Raw genomic sequence first — 11,802 nt, 5'->3', positions numbered from 1 at the left:
TGAGGTAGAGCGGACAGGTACGGCACCCCACAGGGCGGCCCGGGGCCTCTGGTCCCCGCTGGCGTTCAGGGAGGGAGGCAGCGTGCTACGGGGGGTAGTGCGTTCACCCCGCATCGCTGCCCCTACAACTGTGGGGCCGTGATGACTTATCAAAATGAAGTAAGGAGCGTTTGCTGCAAAACTCATGCATCAAAATCTGTAGCACATAAGGGCCGTGGTCAGAATGGCTTAAGGAACAGCAGTGATACTTAGGAGAGCTGGGAAATAGGGTACATAGGCAAGGGCATCTGATATAAAAGCTTATGGGCATAGCTGTACTTCAGCAATATCTGACTAATGTGACAGCTAATTGGTACAGAGTATCATTGAGGTCAGGAATTTGTCAATACCAAGAAAAAGTCATTAGGCCTTCATACATGTTACAGGAACAGGTAGACTTGTAATTACAGTAATTTAAAACCAGAAGGGATATAAGCCTTCATATTGGCTACTAGGAGTTACGTGCTCAGTTGAAATACATGTTGTTTGAGGTGTGCCTGGTTCTGAAAGGGAGGAAGAATCAGACTCTAAACAGAGAAGAAAATGGTACTTGGAACAAGTGTCATCACGTCCTATGATCAGTCATGATTGTGCTGATGGGCAAAGACAAGGTTTCCTTGGTTCACTCTTGCAGTGGACACAGACTGCGCTGGATGTTACCAGTCCCTGCTATTTCTGATAGGGCTACTCTGCAACAAGGGCACAGCTTCTGGCATCTCCTATCTACTAATTTTCAGAAATATTCCTACCTTGAATGGTTAATACACTAGAATGAGCATGATCACAAATGAAGGCATGGGAGACAAGTAGAAGACTACTCATTGACTTAGGAACTCCTACCAGCTACACACAGTGTAAGGTATAACGTGGAAGCTGTTCTTGCCTCACTGAATATTCAACATTTGTAATTCCTAGAGAAGGACATGTCAAAAAGATCTGTGCATGAGGGCAGAATCTGGTGGAGCAGATACACAACCTATTGACAGGAGTTCAGAAACATGATGGGAGTGGTTTGGCATTGATATGGAAGGAGAAGGAGGACACATCTTCCTCCTGAAATACTAGATAGGAAGAAGATGCAACAAATTACACCAGGCAGCTAAGGCTACACCTAGACTTGCCTTTTTCAAGGCAGCTGCCACACCTTGTATACTTACAATTAGTGGAAAGGTGTTGACATCCACTAGACCCAAAGGCTTGCCCCAAAGACAGGTGCTTAGTCACCACACAAGTGTTGACTTGAAATGACTTCCTACTGAAACAAACTACAGGCTGTGCAAGTATGACTGAATAAAAGTGATTGCAGCATTGACCCTGGTATAGTAATTAAGTATTACAAAATGCAGCAAAAGACCTTACGGAAGGGTAGAACTATATTTAAAGAAAACTAATTTCAGTCACAGTCATTCTCTTATACCCCTGGACTCAAAATCCTCAAAATCCATGTGTCCAAAGGCCAGGATCACTTGTGCTGTGACACAAGAGTCAAGGAATGACAACTGTCAAGTCCTAACTACATCTCATGGGTTCCACTGCATAATGTCAAAACAGGTTTTGGACAGATTTTCTGTGCCTTTTAGGAATAAGTTATTATAATACAACTTTTTTTTTTTTTTTTGCCGCAGTCCTTTATTTCACCTTCTGTAAATCTTGGGCAGGTTCACTGCCTGTTGTCTTTGTTCCTCCTTTCAAAGTAATCTGTCTTTCTTCCAACTTAGCTAACAGAAAGAGGAATGGCCTCTGTAACTTTCATCTTCCTGTACCAGAAGGCAGGTCTTCTGCTTATAGGTATTTCTGCTGTAGGGCTCTTGGAGCACAGGCCTCTTTGTCTTGATGTAAGCCCTGCATTTTTCAGTGTTTACCAGTTTGATTGATCTTATTTGTATCCTTGATTATCACATCTTTTTTGTAAGCATTGCCTTATTGGTCCTACTCAAGGTACAACGCAGAGACATTTCCATGCTCAATTCAAACTAATCTTAATATTTCTTTTACAAGTCTCTCTGCTGTTCTGGCATCTGGAAATATCTTCACACTTCAAGAGAAGCTTTTCCATCTTATGCTTCTCCAGGAAAAGCCTGCTAAGCGGATAATTGCTATTCCTTCTGCTCTGCAAGTCCAGGCAATTTAGGTAACTGTCATCCAGGTGATAAATCAAGTAGTATAAGTTATTTCTTTTGTTGTCTTCTTTTGAGATCAAGACTCACATTCAAAACTAAAGTAAATTGAGCTCTTTTCTTTCATAAGGTTGTTTAAATATGCACAGCAAATGTCTGTTTTCACGCTGAGTGCCTGTTACCATTTAGACCAACAAACACCAGGAGCCTTGACACACTGAAGAGTTCCTTAGCATTGCTTTACAGTAGATATCCTGCTGTTAATACTGTCAGTGTAACTTCTAAGTGCTGTTTTGTCAGAAAGGCAATCCAGCTCTTTCTCCACAAAGAATGACTTGACAGCAGGGCAGCAATTCAGGAACATGACCATGTGTAGCCACATGGACAGTTCTTTCTACTAGTCATCTTCCAACACAAATTCAGGAAATAACAGAAACAACTACAGGTCTGAACTACCAGTAGAATGCCAGCAAGCTTATTATTAACCAAAGTACATGCTATGTACTGCTTCCTCCACATGTTTTGTATCCAAAGCTAGCTAGAAATGAAAAAGGAAGTTACAAAAGTTGAAACTGCCGATGAAAGCAGTACTACTCCTTTTTCACTTACATATGAAATGAAAAAAAATCATTATCTGTACTCCAGAGGCCAGTTTGTTACCACTGTGGAGTGTACTTTAATATGCATGAAGAGTCTTTTAAAATAATATTATTCTTTAAAAAAAGTGCACCAGAAATAAACTATTTCTAAACACCTGAAAATATCAGTAGTTTGATAGTTTCTGGATTTGAACTAACTGTTTAAGACTCTTGTTCAAGACTCCTTGGGTGCTTGCACTGTAGCCTTGACAAAACCCACAAATTGAGTATGAGTTTACACACTCGTTATTTAAAAGAAACAATGTTTTCCAGAAATCACTATTTGCTTAAACATATTTTATTTGGTTGAACAGAGTTCTCTGTTTGCTTCTGATCCTTGCCAGTTAAGTAGTGTTTGTATTGGCTCAAGTATCCCCCAACATGACTGTGCTGATCTGGACACACTAGTAGAAAACCAGCAAGTTTCAAAGAAAGATGAGAAGAGAACCCAAGCCTTGGCACAGATCTGCAGTGTGGGCAAAAGTCCATGTCAGCACTTTTCCCACTGTTACTGTGTTTCCTTCAGGAATTTACCAAGTTCAGAATATGTTAACACAATCATCACCAGTCATATCTTTCAGAAACGTGCTATCTTTTCTTCACCACCTCACAGGACTTTACCAGCCATCCCAGTTTTTGCATTTGAATTTGCACCAGTAAAATTATCCCTGAGACCCAGAATCCAACCTTAATGAAAATGAGAACAGTGAAATGCAGACACTTGCAGGAGCCTTTTAAACAAGAAAGAAGGTAAAAGATTTAGTAAGATGTTTGTTATTATGTATACAAAAATAATATTTGGGTCGATTTGCAGCAATTTGTTTTCATCATCTTTCTTGTTACTGAGTGTGTAGACAGCATCTGCTGCCCATTTCATTTTTTCCTGGACATGTCAATATGACATCTCCTCTTGAATTCCCCAGAATCCTCTTTGTCTTTGGAAAATTTTATAAACCAAACCTGTGACTTTTCTTCCAAACCCCAAACATCACAGGCAAGCCTATGTTCAGCTTTAAATAAGTTATGTTCATATGCACAGTTTTGAACTTGTTCCCAAGGCCAGGAAGGAATCAATGGGTGGGAAGTCCAGCCTATCCAGGAATCTCCATAAACCTATGCATTGATAAAAAATAACATATACAGAGATGTAAGGAACTTAGGAAGACTGGAGTGATACATTTTTAGTTTGCCACAAGTAGTCCAATTCCATAAAGTTCAAATTCAAAATAGTTCATTTGTTCAGTTTTAAGCTTCATTAGAGAATAGAGAATCTTTTGAAGAAGCTGGGATTTCACCCCACCCCCAATAATTCTTCTACCTGTACCACAAGGGTTTCCAGTGCTCCTTGACAGAAGCTCTACCGTTCTAAGTTTTCCTACATCAGTAGGAATCCTGGCCATTGTTTAAGCATGAATTTCTGTTGAAAAAGCAGCACTAGAATCATGCAGCACCAATATGATCTTTCTTCACTGTCTGCAGATCAAGATAATTGTTTAGGGTTTTTTGAACAACAAATGCCAGCTCTTAAAACTCAACTCAGGAGGCAAAAAACAAGTTTAATACCTTCCTTCTGAAGAATTAAGGCCCAGTTGAAGCCAGTCATACTTGTACAATCTGCTTTAGTACAGTTGTGACTGACCTGTAATAACACTTACACGTGGCAGCTGACCTGAAAGGAGGACAGTCATGAACGTATGTTTTTCTTAAGAGCTGAGTGTGCATTGGAAGGAGGCTTTTTTTGCCTTTTTTTTTTTCCTTTTAAATAGCAGCACAAGGTTATGTAATAGTATTTCTTCAGAGTAAAACTTTACATATAGAAGATTCCATAAATATACCAGAGATTCAGTTCAATTTATAGCCCAGTTTTGTTAAACTAGCCAGAGGAGGGGTCCACTGCTGGACTGCCTGAAGAAGGTATTGATTCTTACCTTTAACAAAGATGATGTTTTATTTTTTTTAAATCCACTGTTGGACAGGTTGGCAGATGTTCTAAAAAGTCACTGCACTTGCTAAACAACACTTGTTAATGCTCCAGCTGTACTTGCATGTAAGCACAGCAGCACAGTCTCAAAACAGACTCTTAACAGGCTGAAGCAAGGCTATAAGAATACTTTCCCTTCCGTTCTCTTCTCCCTGCTTCCTCAATACTTCGTATTCACTTCCATATTGTTCCTCACACTGCTCAGGGTGAGGAAATGCTCAGTGGCATTAGGACATTAACCAAAACTCAGTGTCTTTCAGGCTAAGTTTGATTACAGTGCAGAACAGGGCCAGAAGGAAGGGAAGAGGGGAGTTGTCTAGTGGGAGTATGGAAGTGCAGCCTTACATGAACATCAAACTAGAAGAGCAGAACCTAGCCATTTGCCAAGGTAGGATAGCCACAATTAACAAATCCTGGCATTGTCATCTCTCCTATCTTTAAAACTTTAATCTGTATAATAGAGATCATATGACTCCTTTGGCTTATGTTTTGCTAAAGCAAATCAATTCATCCTTGTAAACCATCCACATAATAGAGCTTTGTGGTAAATTATGAAGATCTAATAACTAACAGGCTGAATTGCTTAAAGAGAATTTTGTTCAGCTGTGGGAGTGTGAAATTCTTAGCAAGAATGCTGATACTTAAGGTACGGGGAGTTTTATTCAAGAGGATTGGTGTTCTGGGTTGGACCACTGAAGAATTTTAAAATTGAATCTAGGTAAAATATGAAATTAGTAATAAAAGACCATTCAGGAAGATGGAAAGGGGAGATGCAATTTTGTGTAGGATGAATATATGAGGAAAAGAGTTGAAAATATAATCTGTGTTGTGATGAAAACTGAGTAGGTTGATCCCTCAGGGACAACTTTAGTCTTGCACAAGTTACCGTAAATTACAGCAACTTACCAACACATTGTGTGAGTGGTAGAGCCTGACATTTTTTTGCTGTGCAGAGCAGCTGTTTGCACCCTCTGAGGCAGAGAGCTAACAAGGGGGTTTTGACCTGCAGACAAGGTAGTATTCAGGTGGAGAGAAGTTTTGGAGAAAAAAGAGGATTCAGCATGCTGGTATTGTAAGGCTAACTTGTCTTACAAGACTGCCAGAGTGGTAAAGACAAAGTGACATACTTGTCAAAAAAAGCAAAAGAAATTTTGTTTGTCATGTGGCATGAGTCAAACAGCAGCATTTCAGGATTCCAGCCCACATATAATGAAAAGGCAAGGAGACCACTAGTCTTCTGCTTAATAAGCAATTCCATTCAGGGTCACACCTGTTTGGTATCCCAGTGGGGCAGACTGTCAGGGAAGTTCCTGAGAAATACAGGGATTAAGAAATTTGCTAGCTCAAGGTTACTTGTGAGAAGACACAACATTGCTACTACTAGATCCAGCTGATCACTGGCAAGAGTGAATCCATTTACAGAAACACAAGTGTGTTCAGAAGAACTGAAACTCCTGCTAGATTGTTCCAACACAGAAGGATGGAAAAACATCTGACAGATCATAGTTGTTGGGAGACTTCAGTTGATACATAATCTGAGAGTTCCTCTTTACTGAGTGCATTTAAAAAAGAACTGAGGACAGTTCAACTGAGTTTAAGGAATATGGAATATTTTTTTTTCATCGTTTTATAATTATGGCTCTTTGGATATGAAACATTCAGTCCCACTGTAAAGCGAGTGGTCTTCTTGGATGTGGAGCTGTAATGTAAATAGACCCTCTATTTATTTTCTAATCTTTAAATTAAGATTGTCCCATTAAAAATTAGATGCGAGTAGGAAAACTGACTACAGCTAAGAACCAAATAAGAAAGATCCAGTCAGATCTCAGTTTTGACTGTCAGTGCATGTAAGAATAAAAGCCTCATCTGCTGTTTGGCTGATACCACTTTCCAAAGAAAGACATAGATAGCCTATAAATGCATGTAAATTGTGTACAGACACTTACTATCCCATCCACTTGGCACGTTAAGTTAGAAAGTATTGTTTGATCATTCCTGTAAGGACATAGTTCCTTTCTAGGCTGAGGGACACAGGCAGTTGGGAATGGTTAATGGAACATAATGTCATGGGAAAATGCTTTAATCAGCAGCATCATGAGTAGCATTGTGTCAGGCTGTGTCAAACGTGTCAGTGCAAAAATATAATTACAGGAAAATTAAGGTTGGAAGGGACTTTTGAAAGCCATTATTCTAATCCTTTTGTTCAGATCATAGCTAGGATCAAATTTAAAGCAGTTATTCTGATAGTTCTGTTGGGCAAATAATGTAAGGAAAATATAAAATGACAATTCTACTAAAATTCCACCATTTCATCAAACCCATTTATGGGATTAACACTGAGTGAAGAGCATTTTGAACAGGGGTCAATGAACTAACATGTCATATTTTAAACTAAAAAAAAATGGTAATTTAGAGTAATTTGTGGACATGTTAGAAAGGGGAAACCTGCCGGACACTGGCTGGACATAGAAATTTTGAGAAAATGGATTCAGTGGAACAATTTTTCTTTTTTTTTTTTTTTTTAAGTTTAGTATTCTACAAATACCTTGAGATTATGAAAATATTGCTGCCGTGCTACATTGCCAATATGTTACTAGACTAACACTGTTAAGAGTTTCTTCATGGTACGGTGAAAGTAATTTGGCAGCTGGAAGGGAAACTGCTCAGATTATATGCTGAAGAAGTGGTAGGGAAGGGGTACTGCTATCATGCCAAAAAACAGATTTCTGCTGAAAGCAAGAAATCTATGAGCTTTCATGTGGCATATGAATTGGTCTCATGATTTCCTGTTAAAGGATATACCATCATGAGGCAATTTTCAACTCTTCTACTTGGACCTCATCCTAAAATAACTTGTGAAAATAGTTTTGTTGTGTTTGTGGGCTACAAAGATGCCTTGATTAGCTGGAGAAAAGAATTCTCTCAAAGCTTCTATCTTTTTCAATTTCCTCATTTTGGCAAGCTGATAGTGCTGATTTTTTTCTGTTGTGCTTACAGAAGATAACTCTTCTCAGATAACATAGAAAGGCTAATTTATAAAATTGAACTTCTGTTTAAATGTCTGTTTCAGTTCTGGTTTTATGTGATTTACAGTTGTCTTCTTTATATCTGTATAACCTTGTATAGAATATGGTATTACAGGATGATAAGCAATAACCTAGTAAACCTCCTTAACTAGAAATTCAGCCTAGCATTATTCAAAACCTGATCCAGAGGTCTAGAATTTAGGTAAGACTTGTGACTGGATCTGTGATTAGTCATGGGGGAGGACTCCTAATAATATGATCAATTGATTCTCAGCAGCAATGCCTAGCAAGAGCCCTAGCCATGTTTTCTCTACAGTGTAGTGTGTTTTTCACCCAGTAACAGATCTCAAAATGTGCCCAAAGCCAGCACTCTATCAGGATATATTGCACAACGCAAACATTTTGTAAAGCCAACATGAAATACATCCAGCTACTGCAGAGGGGAACAAAGACACGAAAGCTGTAGCAGTAGTTTTATTAACATTGTGGTCAGATACCGCACAACTTGGCCAGTATGTAGCAACTCAAAAGGACAGGAAAACAGCAATCATGAAAAAAGCAGTCATAGAGTCGCTGTCTAGGGAAATAATAGATGTTAAAAGAGATACCATTCAACACCATTGGAGACTAAATGCTTCCCACACAGATGAGCATAACAAGACACAAAGATAGCAAGAAAAAAATTAACATACACAGTTAAATCTGCCTTTCATACAATACCAAATAACAGCATATTTAAATGATACTTGACTTTTAATGGTTTATGCACAGAATAGGACACATAGCAGGCAGATACAAAGCTTTATCAGACAGAGGACAACCTGTGGTTTAAGGATTACAAGGTAATTGCATCACATGAGGATTTCCATGATTGTGGAGCATCTGGAGTAAATGAAGGGAGAATGACACAGTGACCTTTGAAACACCTTCTAAATTCTAAAGCACAGACTGGCACTGAGGAAAAAAAAAAGACAACCCTAATTATTATTTTGGGGGCTTGAATGTAAACTAAATTATTCCAATTTTTTTTTTTTTTTAAATAAGGACTTTTTTTGACAGCAGTTTAAGGATAGACAACCAAGCTGTTCTCCTTTTTACACTGTAGCAGGGTGAAACAGACTTGAGACCTCTCTGTGACTTGATTTCTCTCATTCTCCCTGTGCAGCATGCTGCAATTTAATTGAGAACTTCAGAACCAGTCTGTTTTTCCATCTCAGAGAATATAAAAGAACTTAATGACAAGAGAAGGCAGCAGTGGTGATGAAAGATGTGGAATGGCTTCTATGAGGGATTGATCATGTATGCAAGAACTCTTCAGTCTGGAAATAAAAATGTCCGACCGATCAGGTAGGGTTTAATCAAATAAAGGCTAGGAATCAACTGTTCACTGTTTCTTCCAACATATAAATTGTGGGAAGCCAGATGAAATTGACAGGAGACTAGTGAACAACAAGAGGAGGTAGTTCTTCACATAGCATGTATTAAAGCTTATATTACACGAGTTCAAGGATAGACTTAGGAAGTCTACACAGTAAATATCCACAAAGCTTTATTAAGCACACAGTGATCATGCCTAGCTCAGGAAACTCCTCAGCTGTAATTGGCTGAATGTCAGAGAGTATGTGTGGCAAGTATAGTCACACATGGCTTGTTCACCCCTAGGCTTTCAGCAGAGACAAGACACTGGGCTACAAGGACTTTCTGCTCTGACTCAACCACATAAAAATTAAGAATGCCTAAACCCAGATCATGTTGTTCAGTGCAAGAGTCAAATGTAGGAATAATATGAGATCTCATTACTTTAGTGTTTATTAGCTTTATATTCTGTTAAAATCTGTAAATATTAAGATTTTTAACTGAGAAAATGGTGCTAGCACTTTTTGCCAGTGAAAACTCTTACTTCATTTAATGAAGTTATCATTATTCACAGCCGTTTTTAATATTATGTATGAATTCTACAGAAGCAATAGCTCACTTTACATAATGATAGGAAGTTACCCGTGCCTGAAGACTGCATGTCTCACAGTTTTCCCATACAATATATTATGTGTTAAGTAAATAGCTGTTACTATAGCTGTGTGTGACATCACAGAACCAATTCTAATTACTTTTATTTCAGATTAAGAATGCTTAGACGAGATCATTCTGAAGACCAACATGGTACAATGTGAAAGCTTCTCCAGCTGTGCAGAACGACATACCAAGTATGGTAATTACTGAGTGACAGGGTAGAAGCATTTGTCTACAAGTTTCTTTAGCTAACACACCTATGTGGCTGCTACAGAGCAGAAGAAAATCTCTATATTCCTCATGAAATTAGTACAGTCTTTCAGTTTTCAGCACGGTTAACCAGCCTTATGATTAAGGACACAAAACCAAGACTTTGTGTCACAATAGGGCCCAAGCGAGTGGCTTAATGCTCATGTATTAAAGGAATTAAATAAGACTCGGAAGCAGCTCCAATCTGCTGAGCAGGGTTGTTTCACAACATGAGTGTTTGCAACTCGATCTGCTTTTCAAAGAGACTACAAGAACACACTAATGGAAACTACAATGAAGGACCAATTGTTCATATCATTGCCAAACTTTCCAAATTTTGGTACTTCAAGGGTGTAGAAAATTAAATCAGATTCCAGGTTACTTTTGTTGCACAGGGAGCTGCCGTTACTGTATTAGTTGCAGCCAAACGTAGCATTGGAAATGTACATATATCAAAACAGTACTTAAAAAAGCTACAAATATGAGTATGTAGAAAATAACATGATCTACAAGACAGAAAAGCCATTGTGATTTTTTTCTATGAAGTTAGCAATAAATCAGAAAAAATATTGAAATTTAAGTCACAAACTTTGAAACTTATTCAAAAGAAGGGCTCAGCCTTGACCGCTGTGCACCGTGTGCATAGAAAGGCTATGCCTCCATAGCCTACGACCTTGGCCAAAAAGCACAGATGGTTACCCAGTGCCGCCCTGTGTTGAAAAAACGTAACTACATGGACAAATCCTTTTACGTAAGGGTATGCCGTAGGAAATAGTGTACCCTTGGTTTACGTGCAAAATGACAGCTACCATCCATTGCTGCAGTTCATATACAGCAAAGTATGGGTTTGGGTTTTTTTAATCACAGGTTCTTCACAAAGAGATGCACTGCTAAAGACTTTCATTACACTGCTGGATAACAAAAAGACATGTTGATCTATAGTACTATGATATATACATGCAATCCCAGCAAATGAGGTAGGAATGGCAGGAGATTTAGCTAAATAAGGAAAAAGCAATTAACATTTGGCAGCAAATCATCCAAGCAGTGTTTATCATCAGTAATTATTACTCAAAAGGAAGAGTATGTAAACAATGTATTTGATTTACCTAGTAGCAATTGTGATGCTAGATATGTTTGTGTAGATAAAGGTATTGGCTAGCAACAGTTTGTATATATACAAATAATAACTTAGTGATAGCTAATTTAGAAAGACCAGAGTCTTTCCTTAAATTGTAACAAATCTGTGCGTTTACTGTTTGAACTATAAATAAAAGGAAATTTAAACTATATACATTCATAATAATGTTGAGACGCTATTTAAATTTTCCTATAATCTCTGCATCATTGTTGTTCATATTCCTTCCTATAGTCAGAATTGTAAATACATTTTTCCACTATCTTAATTAGCACCTCTCATGAACGTGGTATGTCTGTACAAGGAGAATATTTCACCATACACTTGACTAGTTTCACAGCTGCTGGAAACCTGTTCTGGTTGTCTGTAATAATTCTGTTAGGGTAAGAAAGGTACCATTATGTAATCATGTGCTGATGCACGTACCTCAGTTGCCTTGTAAGCACTCCTCCTATCACAAGTTTTAAAGCAGTTTTCCCTGAACATAGCAAACAGGAGATCTTCTCTCTGGCCAGTCTACAAACTATAAAGGTATCAGTATTTGCTACTGAGCTGACTAAGGGGAATAATTTTGTAATATTAGATGACTGATTAACAATAACAC

General features: G+C 38.2%; 1 long non-coding RNA gene across 1 annotated transcript in view; it reads left to right on the top strand.

Moving 5' to 3' along the window:
• Nucleotides 1–11,082, top strand: part of LOC130607908 (uncharacterized) — a 58,951-nt gene extending 47,869 nt beyond the window's left edge. The window contains exon 3 of the long non-coding RNA XR_008974392.1: nucleotides 9,921–11,082. This is a non-coding gene — a long non-coding RNA (uncharacterized LOC130607908). The remainder of the gene's footprint in view (nucleotides 1–9,920) is intronic.
• The last annotated feature ends 720 nt before the right edge of the window (nucleotides 11,083–11,802 follow it).

The sequence above is a fragment of the Pezoporus wallicus genome, unplaced genomic scaffold (genome assembly GCF_028554395.1).
Source record: "Pezoporus wallicus isolate ANWC-B61680 ecotype Strahan unplaced genomic scaffold, APGP_CSIRO_Pwel_v1 contig_8693, whole genome shotgun sequence".
NCBI lineage: Eukaryota > Metazoa > Chordata > Aves > Psittaciformes > Psittacidae > Pezoporus > Pezoporus wallicus.
This window is presented reverse-complemented; position numbering and strand designations above follow the sequence as displayed.